The sequence below is a fragment of the Dendropsophus ebraccatus genome, chromosome 3 (genome assembly GCF_027789765.1).
Source record: "Dendropsophus ebraccatus isolate aDenEbr1 chromosome 3, aDenEbr1.pat, whole genome shotgun sequence".
Taxonomy (NCBI): Eukaryota; Metazoa; Chordata; class Amphibia; order Anura; family Hylidae; genus Dendropsophus; species Dendropsophus ebraccatus.
In genome coordinates, this window is record NC_091456.1 from 1,577,823 (window position 1) to 1,594,594 (window position 16,772).

A 16,772-nucleotide genomic window follows, 5' to 3' on the forward strand; every position below is an offset into this window, starting at 1 on the left:
CGATGATTCCTGCCACAGAGATGGCCGATGATTCCTGCCACAGTTATGGCCGATGATTCCTGCCACAGAGATGGCCGATGATTCCTGCCACAGTTATGGCCGATGATTCCTGCCACGGAGATGGCCGATGATTCCTGCCACAGAGATGGCCGATGATTCCTGCCACAGTTATGGCCGATGATTCCTGCCACGGAGATGGCCGATGATTCCTGCCACAGAGATGGCCGATGATTCCTGCCGTGGAGATGGCCGATGATTCCTGCCGCGGAGATGGCCAATGATTCCTGCCACAGAGATGGCCGATGATTCCTGCCACAGTTATGGCCGATGATTCCTGCCACAGTTATGGCCGGTGATTCCTGCCACGGAGATGGCCGATGATTCCTGCCGCGGAGATGGCCGATGATTCCTGCCGCGGAGATGGCCGATGATTCCTGCCGCGGAGATGGCCAATGATTCCTGCGGAGCTTTTCAGTCATGTTTAACGGTCTACAGGAAATTGTCTCCAAACTTATAGTTGTAAAACTTTCCACTATAATCTGGTAGACGTGGACGATATGAGGTGAGAAACTCACAAACTGCTGCTTTAAAACTAAAAACAATGTGTCTTGTATGGAAGTGAATCAGCACGCTGCCGGGGTTCCTCTACATCCATCTAGAATATGTTTCCAGTCTGGCATCATATCTGCATGTAAGGGATAACAACGGCCGTGCAGGCTGATACCAGAAACAACCCCCGAGTCCCTTATTACTGCATCAGGAGGACAGCACTGCACCCCATATTATATATAAGGGCCGTGTACAGACACCACCCCGCACCCCGGATCAGTTTCTCAGCCGTATATTATATATAAGGATTGTGTGCAGACTCCATGGTTTACGTGTGGTGTCCCACCACTGGTGTTTTTGTCTATCCTGTGCACTTTTTTTCTGTCAGGGTAGTGATGATGTGGTATTCTCAAGTTTCACCACTAGGTGTCAGTGATTTATGTTTATAGGTATTGCACAGCTGAAGGAAGTCATGGGTTAAAGTTTTATTATTACCATGTATTTATTGCTGACCAATAGCAGGTGCTCTTCTCTTCTAACCTCTCTCTTTTGTTCTTGCTCCTGCACACACGCATACAGAGGCCCCTGTAGGAGGAGTTTACACTGGTGGAGGAAGTGCAGAGTAGTCTTAGTCTTATCCAGATTCTCACAGAGGACAGACACAAAAACCACTGTTCCTGAACCACAAGTTCAGTTGAGTCTAGTTATCTAAGTGAACAGATGCCGCACGAGACAACCAGTTCTTTTATCACTACTACTATACCTATTATGCAGTGCTAAGCACACTTAAGGGAGGGATCTGCAAGGAACACCCTGATCCATGCCCGGAACATGTCTACAGAGAGCAGGGCAGTATGCTGACTAGAGAGGAACTAGCCTCGATAGGACAAAGCAGCCCGTACAGAAGGCCTACGTATCCTATTGCGCAGCGCAGGTACCTGGGACACCTCGGACACCTAGCTACAAATAACCATGTGTGGGGCTTGTACTACCCTACTGGGACGGGTTTGATGATACCAGGGGGCAGAAGGTGGTCACACCAAAGTCTATACACAAGTACAAGTAACACTTCACTAATGAAGATATCTCCAGGCTCCAGCAGAGTACATTGCTACACTGGGTTGGGGCTCCTCTGGCCAACTCCTCTCCTCTAATCTACCGGCACCGCTACAACTAACTCTCTCTCTTACTACCCTTAAGCACCTCCTCCAGCACAACGGCCAAGCACTCCAGATTTATCTACTCTGTGAAACGTGGACTGTTATACTGAGAAGCTTTACAGTAAAGTTGTTCTATTTTTTATACTAAAGCAGAGAACTCTGTCATCTTCCATCCGCATCATCACCTATACACACTAGCTGTACACCTTGGTTTATTCTTCCCCTTTCCGTGGGTGGTGGTACCCATAGTACAGGTGGGTCAGTTGCCACTTAGGACACTGTGACAGGAGCCCAAGGGACCCGCAACAATCCGGCAGGTGGCCAATCATTGTCAATCAAATGTCTGTGATAAGGAGGTGGGGGATGGAACATCTGTGATAAGGAGGTGGGGGACGGAACGTCTGTGATAAGGAGGTGGGGGACGGAGTATCTGTGATAAGAAGGTGGGGGAGGGAGCGTCTGTGATAAGGAGGTGGGGGACGGAACATCTGTGATAAGGAGGTGGGGGACGGAACGTCTGTGATAAGGAGGTGGGGGACGGAGTATCTGTGATAAGAAGGTGGGGGAGGGAACGTCTGTGATAAGGAGGTGAGAGATAGAACGTCTGTGATAAGGAGATGGGGGATGGAACGTCTGTGATAAGGAGGTGGGGGAGGGAACGTCTGTGATAAGGAGGTGGGGGATGGAACGTCTGTGATAAGGAGGTGAGAGATAGAACGTCTGTGATAAGGAGATGGGGGATGGAACGTCTGTGATAAGGAGGTGGGGGACGGAGCGTCTGTGATAAGGAGGTGGGGGAGGGAACGTCTGTGATAAGGAGGTGGGGGATGGAACGTCTGTGATAAGGAGGTGGGGGATGGAACGTCTGTGATAAGGAGGTGGGGGATGGAACGTCTGTGATAAGAAGGTGAGGGACGGAACGTCTGTAATAAGAAGGGGGGGGGGGCAGAACGTCTGTGATAAGGAGGAGGGGGCAGAACGTCTGTGATAAGGAGATGGGGGACGGAGCGTCTGTGATAAGGAGGTGGGGGAGGGAACGTCTGTGATAAGGAGGTGGGGGATGGAGCGTCTGTGATAAGGAGATGGGGGACGGAGCGTCTGTGATAAGGAGGTGGGGGACGGAACGTCTGCGATAAGGAGGTAGGGGACGGAGCGTCTGTGATAAGGAGGTGGGGGATGGAACGTCTGTGGTAAGGAGGTGGGGGACGGAGTATCTGTGATAAGAAGGTGGGGGAGGGAACGTCTGTGATAAGGAGGTGGGGGACGGAACATCTGTGGTAAGGAGGTGGGGGACGGAGTATCTGTGATAAGAAGGTGGGGGAGGGAACGTCTGTGATAAGGAGGTGGGGGATGGAACGTCTGTGATAAGAAGGTGGGGGACGGAGTATCTGTGATAAGAAGGTGGGGGATGGAACGTCTGTGATAAGGAGGTGAGAGATAGAACGTCTGTGATAAGGAGATGGGGGATGGAACGTCTGTGATAAGGAGGTGGGGGACGGAACGTCTGTGATAAGGAGGTGGGGGACGGAGCGTCTGTGATAAGGAGGTGGGGGACGGAGCGTCTGTGATAAGGAGGTGGGGGACGGAGCGTCTGTGATAAGGAGGTGGGGGACGGAGCGTCTGTGATAAGGAGGTGGGGGACGGAGCGTCTGTGATAAGGAGGTGAGAGATAGAACGTCTGTGATAAGGAGGTGGGGGACGGAGCGTCTGTGATAAGGAGGTGGGGGACGGAGCGTCTGTGATAAGGAGGTGAGGGATGGAACGTCTGTGATAAGGAGGTGAGAGATAGAACGTCTGTGATAAGGAGGTGGGGGACGGAACGTCTGTGATAAGGAGGTGGGGGATGGAACGTCTGTGATAAGAAGGTGGGGGATGGAACGTCTGTGATAAGGAGGTGGGGGATGGAACGTCTGTGATAAGAAGGTGAGGGACGGAACGTCTGTAATAAGAAGGGGGGGGCAGAACGTCTGTGATAAGGAGGAGGGGGCAGAACGTCTGTGATAAGGAGGTGAGGGATGGAACGTCTGTGATAAGAAGGTGGGGGGCAGAATGTCTGTGATAAGGAGGTGGGGGACGGAACATCTGTGGTAAGGAGGTGGGGGATGGAACGTCTGTGATAAGGAGGTGGGAGAGGGAACGTCTGTGATAAGGAGGTGGGGGAGGGAACGTCTGTGATAAGGAGGTGGGGGACGGAGCGTCTGTGATAAGAAGGTGGGGGGCAGAACGTCTGTGATAAGGAGGAGGGGGCAGAACGTCTGTGATAAGGAGGTGGGGAGCACAACGTCTGTGATAAGGAGGTGGGGGACGGAACATCTGTGGTAAGGAGGTGGGGGACGGAACATCTGTGATAAGGAGGTGGGGGACGGAACATCTGTGGTAAGGAGGTGAGGAATGGAACGTCTGTGATAAGGAGGTGGGGGACTGAACGTCTGTAATAAGAAGGGGGGGGGCAGAACGTCTGTGATGAGGAGGGGGCAGAACGTCTGTGATAAGGAGGAGGGGGCAGAACGTCTGTGATAAGGAGGTGGGGGATGGAACGTCTGTGATAAGAAGGGGGGGATGGAACGTCTGTGATAAGAAGGGGGGGGCAGAACGTCTGTGATAAGAAGGGGGGGGGGCAGAACGTCTGTGATAAGAAGGGGGGGGGGCAGAACGTCTGTGATGAGGAGGGGGCAGAACGTCTGTGATAAGAAGGTAGGGGGCACAACGTCTGTGATAAGAAGGGGGGGGGGCAGAACGTCTGTGATGAGGAGGGGGCAGAACGTCTGTGATAAGAAGGTAGGGGGCACAACGTCTGTGATAAGAAGGTGGGGGGCAGAATGTCTGTGATAAGGAGGTGGGGGACGGAACATCTGTGGTAAGGAGGTGAGGGATGGAACGTCTGTGATAAGGAGGTGAGGGATGGAACGTCTGTGATAAGGAGGTGAGGGATGGAACGTCTGTGATAAGGAGGTGGGGGATGGAACGTCTGTGATAAGGAGGTGGGGGATGGAACGTCTGTGATAAGGAGGTGGTGGATGGAACGTCTGTGATAAGGAGGAGGGGGCGGAACGTCTGTGATAAGGAGGTGGGGGCAGAATGTCCGTTAGTTAGAAGCATGGGCACCAAAACATCTGGGACTTTAGTACACCTCTGAGGTAGCCACTAACTGGCGGGGCTCCGTTTGGGCTAATAAATACACGTCTTGGGCCAGTTAGCACATCAGTGTGTGTATAAAAGCAAAAAAAGTTGGGTTTGAAGCAGTTGGGACAGCAATTTGTGGCTAATAGTAACACGTGTTGGGCCGGTTAGAACATCAGTGCAAGTTGCTTCAGTAAGACCCTCAGGGCGCGGGCAATATACTCAGGTCTGGTGTCAGAGAGGCTATCAGTGCATGGGACATAGATATAAGTCCTGTGTCATTGAGGCTATCAGTACATGGGACATAGATATAAGTCCTGTGTCATTGAGGCTATCAGTACATGGGACATAGATATAAGTCCTGTGTCATTGAGGCCATCAGTACATGGGACATAGATATAAGTCCTGTGTCTTGAGGCCATCAGTGCATGGGACATAGATACAAGTCCTGTGTCTTGAGGCCATCAGTACATGGGACATAAATACAAGTCCTGTGTCACTGAGGCCATCAGTACATGGGACATACAGTAGATACAAGTCCTGTGTCATTGAGGCCATCAGTGCATGGGACATAGATACAAGTCCTGTGTCTTGAGGCCATCAGTGCATGGGACATAGATACAAGTCCTGTGTCACTGAGGCCATCAGTACATGGGACATACAGTAGATACAAGTCCTGTGTCATTGAGGCCATCAGTGCATGGGACATAGATACAAGTCCTGTGTCTTGAGGCCATCAGTGCATGGGACATAGATACAAGTCCTGTGTCTTGAGGCCATCAGTGCATGGGACATAGATACAAGTCCTGTGTCTTGAGGGCATCAGTACATAGGACATAGATACAAGTCCTGTGTCCTGAGGCCATCAGTGCATGGGACATAGATACAAGTCCTGTGTCTTGAGGCCATCAGTATATAGGACATAGATACAAGTCCTGTGTCTTGAGGCCATCAGTACATAGGACATAGATACAAGTCCTGTGTCTTGAGGCCATCAGTGCATGGGACATAGATACAAGTCCTGTGTCCTGAGGCCATCAGTACATAGGACATAGATACAAGTCCTGTGTCTTGAGGCAGGGCCGTCTTACCCATTGGGCATGGTAGGCGGCTGCCCGGGGGCCCTTGCGTCCTAGGGGGCCCCTGCCCGCTGTCACAGCGGGCAGGGGCCCCCTAGGACGCAAGGGTCCCCGGGCAGCCGCCTCCCATGCCCAATGGGTAAGATGGCCCTGCGCGCGCCCCCTTCCCCTTCTCTTGCGACCGCAAGCACTTTCTTGCTTGCGATCGCAAGAGGAAATCCGGCCCCAGCTGATGCGTCGCTCCCCGGGGGATTCTCCGGGAGCGCACGCATCAGGAACCTCAGTGCGCGTCGCTGGGGCTTCCTGTACCGGAAGTCCCGGCCTGGGTGCACACTGAGCTTTCCGGATGTGTGCGCTCCCGGAGAATCCCCCAGGGAGCGACGCATCAGCCGGGGGCAGAAGAGGAGAGGAAGCAGCGACGGGGGAGCGCTGGTAGGTGAGTTGGGTGTTTGTTTTTTTTTATCTGCTGTGCAGGGGGCCATCTATAGGGGGGGAATACGGGGGAGCCATCTATAGGGGGGGGATACAGGGGGAGCCATCTATAGGGGGGATACAGGGGGGGAGCCATCTATAGGGGGGATACAGGGGGGAGCCATCTATAGGGGGGGATACAGGGGGAGCCATCTATAAGGGGGGGATACAGGGGGAGCCATCTATAGGGGGGATACAGGGGGGAGCCATCTATAGGGGGGGATACAGGGGGGAGCCATCTATAGGGGGGGGATACAGGGGGAGCCATCTATAAGGGGGGAATACGGGGGAGCCATCTATAGGGGGGGATACAGGGGGAGCCATCTATAAGGGGGGAATACGGGGGAGCCATCTATAGGGGGGATACAGGGGGAGCCATCTATAGGGGGGGATACAGGGGGAGCCATCTATAGGGGGGGATACAGGGGGAGCCATCTATAAGGGGGGAATACGGGGGCGCCATCTATAGGGGGGATACAGGGGGAGCCACCTATAGGGGGGATACAGGGGGGAGACATCTATAGGGGGGGATACGGGGGGAGCCATCTATAGGGGGGGATACGGGGGGGAGCCATCTATAGGGGGGGATACAGGGGGAGCCATCTATAGGGGTTGATACAGGGGGGAGCCATCTATAGGGGGGGGTACAGGGGGAGCCATCTATAGGGGGGGTACAGGGGGAGCCATCTATAGGGAGGATACAGGGGGGAGCCATATACAGGGGGAGCCATCTATAGGGGGGGATACAGGGGGAGCCATCTATAGGGAGGATACAGGGGGGAGCCATATACAGGGGGGAGCCATCTATAGGGGGGGATACAGGGGGGAGCCATCTATAGGGGGGGATACAGGGGGGGAGCCATATACAGGGGGGAGCCATCTATAGGGGGGGATACAGGGGGGAGCCATCTATAGGGGGATACAGGGGGGAGCCATCTATAGGGGGGGAGCCATCTATAGGGGGGATACAGGGGGAGCCATCTATAGGTGGGGATACAGGGGGGAGCCATCTATAGGGGGAATACAGGGGGGAGCCATCTATAGGGGGGGATACAGGGGGGAGCCATCTATAGGGGGGATACAGGGGGGAGCCATCTATAGGGGGGGATACAGGGGGGAGCCATCTATAGGGGGGGATACAGGGGGGAGCCATCTATACGAGAGGGGGGGGATACAGGGGGGAGCCATCTATAGGGGGGGATACAGGGGGGAGCCATCTATACAATGGGGGGATACAGGGGGAAGCCATCTATAAGGGGGGATACAGGTGGGAGCCATCCATATTAGGGGGGGGGGGATACAGGGGGGAGCATCTATAGGGGGGGATACAGGGGGGAGCCCATCTATACAAGGGGGGGGGGTAACAGGGGGGAGCCATCTATAAGGGGGGAATACGAGGGAGCCATCTATAAGGGGGTAATACAGGGGAGAGCTATCTATAGGGGGGGGATACAGGGGGGAGCCATCTATATGAGGGGGGGGATACAGGGGGAGCCATCTATACGAGGGGGGGATACAGGGGGAGCCATCTATAGGGGGGATACAGGGGGAGCCATCTATAGGGGGTAATATAGGGGGGAGCCATCTATAAGGGGGATACAGGGGGGAGCCATCTATAAGGGGGGGGATACAGGGGGGAGCCATCTATAGGGGGGGATACAGGGGGAGCCATCTATAAGGGGGTAATACAGGGGGAGCCATCTATAAGGGGGGGGGATACAGGGGGAAGCCATCTATAAGGAGGGATACAGGGGGGAGCCATCTATAAGGGGGGGATACAGGGGGGAGCCATCTATAAGGGGGTAATACAGGGGGAGCTATCTATAAGGGGGTAATACAGGGGGAGCTATCTATAAGGGGCCAATACAGATGTGCATTGTGTATAGAGATGAGGATGGTGACAGAGCGAGGAGACTAATATGTCTGTCTGGCAGATTCTGTGGATTCGTGGCTCGGAGAAGTTCTCATAATGGCCCAGGGCAGATGGAGAAGAAGATGAAAAGGGAAGAACTCCGATCAGAGAAGACGTCTCATGTGAGTCACTTGATATATCTGCACTGTAATGTATATGGTGTACAGAACCTGTGTAGAGCTGGGTACCTCTATATGACTGGATGAGGTGATAGTGATCTGTGTACAGTGGATTAGTCAGTAGCAGCGGTGGTGTTAGTCAGTATGCGGTGGTGTTAGTCAGTATGCGGTGGTAATATTTGTTGCTTGTTATCTGGCATATATATAGAGAAGGGCAAAAAAACATGTCTCATATATACAGAGGGGCAACAACATGACTATTATATTATATATGAACCATGTTGTTTCCCTGTATTCTGTATAGATGAGACATGTTGCACTGGTGTGACAATAAACCCTGCAGATTGCTGTTGGAAGTGCTGTCTCCATTGCGTTTTTTGGATACTTTGAAGCCAATCTGGTCTGGTTTGGTGCGGCGGCACGCACGGTTATTTTTTGTTTTTGCACTGCTGAAAGACTGTATTGTGAATTAAAGTTTATGTTAACAATAATTAGTATTTTTTATTGTACGTAATTGTACTGGCTAGGGGTGGGGTTGCAAAGATGGGGGGGGTTTGATGGCGGCGGCCGCGGGGGGTGGGGCCCAATTCGCACCTCTGCCCAGGGGCCCATAATGCTGTTAAGACGGCCCTGTCTTGAGGCCATCAGTGCATGGGACATAGATACAAGTCCTGTGTTTTGAGGCCATCAGTACATAGGACATAGATACAAGTCCTGTGTCTTGAGGCCATCAGTACATAGGACATAGATACAAGTCCTGTGTCTTGAGGCCATCAGTGCATGGGACATAGATACAAGTCCTGTGTCTTGAGGCCATCAGTGCATAGGACATAGATACAAGTCTTGCCAGAGTTTGAGAATTGTTGTAGCAAAATATGGAGAGAGCCAGGAAGAGCGGTGGCTTTGGTGCTGCCGGTGGTGATGGCACGGCTGCTGCTTTAGGGAGAGGAGGTGGGAGGTCTGTGCTGGCTACTCTAGAAAATATAACACCTTCCTCTAGTGCATGCAGATGGCGGGGATTACAGCGTCACTTAGTAGGCCCCAGTATTGACCAGTGAATAGTCAGTCAAAAGCAAGTGGGGGCTTTGGCTGATTTCATGGCACAGAGCGCCTCCAGTCCAATGGGGTTGTCTTCCACCCGCTCCTCTTCTGCTGAAAACATCAAAACATCCACCTCAACCTCTTGGAAGACCTGCAATGTACTTAAGCCCGTCCACTACTAAAGGAGGATGAGGATGTGGGAAGGGTAGTGCAAACGGGCAGGGGACCACCGCAGGACATCTGACGATGATGAAACCCGACTGCCAGTTGCTTAGATTTTCAGCTGTGTGGAAACAGTCGACAAGGGCAGCAGAGAAGAGTGGGGGGGAAGATGATGCAGGGGGTAATGACGAGGTCCTTGACGTGGTCACCCAGCCCCAGCAACAGAGCAGACATCGGGGCAGGGGACAAAAGCCCAGCAGACGGTCCTTGTCCAATACTCGCCAGGTAGTGCCCACTGCTCCAACGGACGCAGCAACCAAAGCCAGTTCAGAGGAGCTTTCTGGCCAGATGTTTTTCCCACCAACTTGCCAGTGACAAGACAAGAGTCACTTTCACGCAGAGACATAAATATAAATAAAATATGCACAAGCCAAAAAGACAGAAATGGCTGCACATCGCACCCATGGCTGACACAAAAGCTTATTCAGCTACATTTAAAACCAACATCAGAAGTTAGTATATAACTTGGCCAAACCACACTGCCCCATGTACCACGTGCAGGTCCCCTGATACACATGAGTCCCTAACCAAAAAACATCACTGTGCCGGTCAGCGACCACAATCCCCGCAAAACGTGCGCAAGCCCCCGTTCCCTGACTGTGCGCGCCTGCGGGGTTGGTGGCCACTGACTGGCACGGTGTGGACTTAGTGTAGGGACCCATGTGTATCAGATACCTGCACGATGGTACATGGGGCAGTATGGCTTGATCAATTCATACACAAAATTCTGATGTGTTTTTTATTTAGCCTAGGGGCACTAGTATCAGCCATAGGTGTGAGGTGCAGCACTCTTTTTCTTCCCTGAACCATAAATATAAATAACCTCAGCACGACATGCATGATGAGAAAACGAAATGCTAAGCCAGATGAGACACGCCAGAATAGCCGGCATACATCTGAGGATCCCTGTGCTCCCTCTTCTGATTCTGTTGTCTTCTTGGCCTCCTCATTATCCTCGGCAGTGACAGTCCCACCTGTCACCTCAAAAAGGAAGGATGTCCTAGCATCAGCAACAGCAAAACCACCAGCCGCCATGTCACCACCGTTCCCGGGAAATGTACAGCTTTCCATCCCTCAAACCCTGGAGAGAAAGTACAAGTCCCCCCCTCCCCGCTGACAGCCCTGCTTCTCAACTGGAGCTTTGCAAAATCAATGTAATTTGAAATGCTCGTATTCAGGCTGGTGGAGACAAACCGTTCCAAGCAACTCAACATGGCGGCTGTCCCACGTCATTCCTAGTTACTACTAATTTTCTAGGCAGGTAATCCCTATCCCCTACAATAAGTTGCCAATAAGATAAGGTGTGCTCTGTGCAATGCCGTTAGTACCAAGGTCCACATTACCAATAATACGTAGACCAGTAAGAGTCGTCAGGGACGTTACATCTCACTAACTGCCCACTGGGTTAACATAGTGACAACCGGGCTTCTTGTGGGAACGGTCTTCACACCACCCAAACCTTGCCCCCCGTTGCATTCCCACCTTGCTGCAGCAGAACCTTGGCCTGCCCCCTATTACTTCATATGGGAAGTGCCCACATGCTGGAAGCCCACCTTCCATATACTGCAAAGAGTCTGTGAGATGACTGGCATAATGCACCCAATGGTATAATGGACACTGGCTTCACACCCCCACAGACAAACACCCACAATCCCCGCTCCTCTCTGTCCCTCATCTGTGTATTCCTCTCCCTGCACTAACGGCCTGCTGCAACCTCCTCTCCCTGCACTAACGGCCTGCTGCAACCTCCTCTCCCTGCACTAACGGCCTGCTGCCACCTCCTCTCCCTGCACTAACGGCCTGCTGCCACCTCCTCTCCCTGCACTAACGGCCTGCTGCCACCTCCTCTCCACCTCACACAGCAGCCAATCACCTTATATAGAGGGTACGGGGGGGCTGACATCAGAGAGGAGATGGCAGGTGATTGGACGGGTGCAAAGGATTATGGATAACCACCCCTTGCTCCCGCCAGGTGACAGCACTGTAAGCTTCGATGTGCGGCCGCCATGTTTAGCGGATTTTGGAACTAATTGTGCTGAATTTGCTTCTTGTTTCACTTTGCTTATGTCTAATAAAAACCTTTATATATGTTACAGGAGGAAGAAGGGAAAGGGAGGACATGATGGAAACCTTTATATATGTTACAGGAGGAAGAAGGGAAAGGGAGGACATGATGGAAACCTATATATATGTTACAGGAGGAAGAAGGGAAAGGGAGGACATGATGGAAACCTTTATATATGTTACAGGAGGAAGAAGGGAAAGGGGGGACATGATGGAAACCTTTATATATGTTACAGGAGGAAGAAGGGAAAGGAGGGACATGATGGAAACCTTTATATATGTTACAGGAGGAAGAAGGGAAAGGGGGACATGATGGAAACCTTTATAATGTTACAGGAGGAAGGAAGGGAAAGGGAGACATGATGGAAACCTTTATATATGTTACAGGAGGAAGAAGGGAAAGGGAGGACATGATGGAAACCTTTATATATGTTAACAGGAGGAAGAAGGGAAAGGGGGGACATGATGGAAACCTTTATATATGTTACAGGAGGAAGAAGGGAAAGGAGGACATGATGGAAACCTTATATATGTTACAGGAGGAAGAAGGGAAAGGGAGGACGTGATGGAAACCTTTATATATGTTACAGGAGGAAGAATGGAAAGGAGGACATGATGGAAACCTTTATATATGTTACAGGGGGAAGAAGGGAAAGGGAGGACGTGATGAAAACCTTTATATATGTTACAGGAGGAAGAAGGGAAAGGAGGACATGATGGAAACCTTATATATGTTACAGGAGGAAGAAGGAAAAGGGGGGACATGATAGAAACCTTTATATATGTTACAGGAGGAAGAAGGGAAAGGGAGGACATGATGGAAACCTTTATATATGTTACAGGAGGAAGAAGGAAAAGGGGGGACATGATAGAAACCTTTATATATGTTACAGGAGGAAGAAGGGAAAGGGAGGACATGATGGAAACCTTTATATATGTTACAGAGGAAGAAGGGAAAGGGGGGACATGATGGAAACCTTTATATATGTTACAGGAGGAAGAAGGAAAAGGGAGGACATGATGGAAAACCTTTATATATGTTACAGGAGGAAGAAGGGGAAAGGGGGGACATGATGGAAACCTTTATATATGTTACAGGAAGGAAAGAAGGGAAAGGGGACATGATGAAAACCTTTATATATGTTACAGGAGGAAGAAGGGAAAGTGGGGACATGATGGAAACCTTTATATATGTTACAGGAGGAAGAAGGGAAAGGGAGGACATGATGGAAACCTTTATATATGTTACAGGAGGAAGAAGGGAAAGAGGGGACATGATGGAAACCTTTATATATGTTACAGGAGGAAGAAGGGAAAGGAGGACATGATGGAAACCGTTATATATGTTACAGGGGGAAGAAGGGGAAGGGAGGACATGATGGAAACCTTTATAAATGGTACAGGAGGAAGAAGGGAAAGGGGGGACATGATGGAAACCTTTATATATGTTACAGGGAGGAAGAAGGGAAAGGAGGGACATGATGGAAACCTTATATATGTTACAGGAGGAAGAAGGGGAAAGGGGGACATGATGGAAATCTTTATATATGTTACAGGAGGAAGAAGGGAAAGGGAGACATGATGGAAACCTTTATATATGTTACAGGAGGAAGAAGGGAAAGGAAGGACATGATGGAAACCTTTATATAGTTACAGGATGAAGAAGGGAAAGGGAGGACATAATAGAAACCTTTATATATGTTACAGGAGGAAGAAGGGAAAGGGGAGGACATGATGGAAACCTTTATATATGTTACAGGAGGAAGAAGGGAAAGGGAGGACATGATGGAAACCTTTATATATGTTACAGGAGGAAGAAGGGAAAGGGAGGACGTGATGGAAACCTTTATATATGTTACAGGAGGAAGAAGGAAAGGAGGACATGATGGAAACCTTTATATTATGTTACAGGGGAAGAAGGGAAAGGGAGGACGTGATGAAAACCTTTATATATGTTACTGGAGGAAGAAGGGGAAGGGAGGACATGATGGAAACCTTTATATATGTTACAGGAGGAAGAAGGGAAAGGGGGGACATGATAGAAACCTTTATATATGTTACAGGAGGAAGAAGGGAAAGGAGGGACATGATGGAAACCTTTATATATGTTACAGGAGGAAGAAGGGAAAGGGAGGACATGATGGAAACCTTTATATATGTTACAGGAGGAAGAAGGAAAAGGGAGGACATGATGGAAACCTTTATATATGTTACAGGAGGAAGAAGGGAAAGGAGGACATGATAGAAACCTTTATATATGTTACAGGAGGAAGAAGGGAAAGGGAGGACATGATGGAAACCTTTATATATGTTACAGGAGGAAGAAGGGAAAGGGAGGACATGATGGAAAACCTTTATATATGTTACAGGAGGAAGAAGGGAAAGGGGGACATGATGGAAACCTTTATATATGTTACAGGAGGAAGAAGGGAAAGGGGGGGACATGATGGAAACCTTTATATATGTTACAGGAGGAAGAAGGGAAAGGGGACATGATGAAAACCTTTATATATGTTACAGGAGGAAGAAGGGAAAGGGGGGACATGATGGAAACCTTTATATATGTTACAGGAGGAAGAAGGGAAAGGGAGGACATGATGGAACCTTTATATATGTTACAGGAGGAAGAAGGGAAAGAGGGGACATGATGGAAACCTTTATATATGTTACAGGAGGAAGAAGGGAAAGGAGGACATGATGGAAACCTTTATATATGTTACAGGGGGAAGAAGGGAAAGGGAGGACATGATGGAAACCTTTATATATGTTACAGGAGGAAGAAGGGAAAGGGGGGACATAAGGAAACCTTTATATATGTTACAGGAGGAAGAAGGGAAAGGGGGGACATGATGGAAACCTTTATATATGTTACAGGAGGGAAGAAGGGAAAGGGAGGACATGATGGAAACCTTTATATATGTTACAGGAGGAAGAAGGGAAAGGGAGACATGATGGAAACCTTTATATATGTTACAGGAGGAAGAAGGGAAAGGGGGGACATGATGGAAACCTTTATATATGTTACAGGAGGAAGAAGGAAAAGGGGGGGACATGATGGAAACCTTTATATATGTTACAGGAGGAAGAAGGGAAAGGGAGGACATGATGGAAACCTTTATATATATATATATATTACAGGAGGAAGAAGGGAAAGGGAGGACATGATGGAAACCTTTATATATATATATATATTACAGGAGGAAGAAGGGAAAGGGAGGACATGATGGAAACCTTTATATATGTTACAGGAGGAAGAAGGGAAAGGGAGACATGATGGAAACCTTTATATATGTTACAGGAGGAAGAAGGGAAAGGGGGGACATGATGGAAACCTTTATATATGTTACAGGAGGAAGAAGGGAAAGGGAGACATGATGGAAACCTTTATATATGTTACAGGAGGAAGAAGGGAAAGGGGGGACATGATGGAAACCTTTATATATGTTACAGGAGGAAGAAAGGGAAAGGGAGACATGATGGAAACCTTTATATATGTTACAGGAGGAAGAAGGGAAAGGGGGGACATGATGGAAACCTTTATATATGTTACAGGATGAAGAAGGGAAAGGGAGAACATGATGGAAACCTTTATGTATGTTACAGGAGGAAGAAGGGAAAGGGAGGACATTGATGGAAACCTTTATATATATATATATATTACAGGAGGAAGAAGGGAAAGGAGGACATGATGGAAACCTTTATATATGTTACAGGAGGAAGAAGGAAAAGGGAGGACATGATGGAAACCTTTATATATGTTACAGGAGGAAGAAGGGAAAGGGAGAACATGATGGAAACCTTTATGTATGTTACAGGAGGAAGAAGGGAAAGGGGGGACATGATGGAAACCTTTATATATGTTACAGGAGGAAGAAGGGAAAGGGAGAACATGATGGAAACCTTTATATATGTTACAGGAGGAAGAAGGGAAAGGGAGGACATGATGGAAACCTTTATATATATATATATATATTACAGGAGGAAGAAGGGAAAGGGAGGACATGATGGAAACCTTTATATATGTTACAGGAGGAAGAAGGGAAAGGGAGGACATGATGGAAACCTTTATATATGTTACAGGAGGAAGAAGGGAAAGGGAGAACATGATGGAAACCTTTATGTATGTTACAGGAGGAAGAAGGGAAAGGGAGGACATGATGGAAACCTTTATATATATATATATATATATATTACAGGAGGAAGAAGGGAAAGGGAGGACATGATGGAAACCTTTATATATGTTACAGGAGGAAGAAGGAAAAGGGAGGACATGATGGAAACCTTTATATATGTTACAGGAGGAAGAAGGGAAAGGGGAGGACATGATGGAAACCTTTATATATGTTACAGGAGGAAGAAGGGAAAGGGGACATGATGAAAACCTTTATATATGTTACAGGAGGAAGAAGGGAAAGGGGGGACATGATGGAAACCTTTATAGATGTTACAGGAGGAAGAAGGGAAAGAGGGACATGGTGGAAACCTGTATATATGTTACAGGAGGAAGAAGGGAAAGGGGACATGATGGAAACCTTTATATATGTTACAGGAGGAAGAAGGGAAAGGGGGGACATGATGGAAACCTTTATATATGTTACAGGAGGAAGAAGGGAAAGGGAGGACATGATGGAAACCTTTATATATGTTACAGGAGGAAGAAGGGAAAGGGGGGACATGACGGAAACCTTTATATATGTTACAGGAGGAAGAAGGGAAAGGGGGGACATGATGGAAACCTTTATATATGTTACAGGAGGAAGAAGGGAAAGGGAGGACATGATGGAAACCTTTATATATGTTACAGGAGGAAGAAGGGAAAGGAGGGACATGATGGAAACCTTTATATATGTTACAGGAGGAAGAAGGGAAAGGAGGGACATGATGGAAACCTTTATATATGTTACAATTTTTTTACAACATATTTAAAAAAAAACAAAAAATAAACTGAAAAGTTGGTTTCATCCCCTGATTTATACAACAAGGTGCAAATCCACAGAAGTCTATGGCCGTTGTGGATTCCATGACTGTTTCCAAC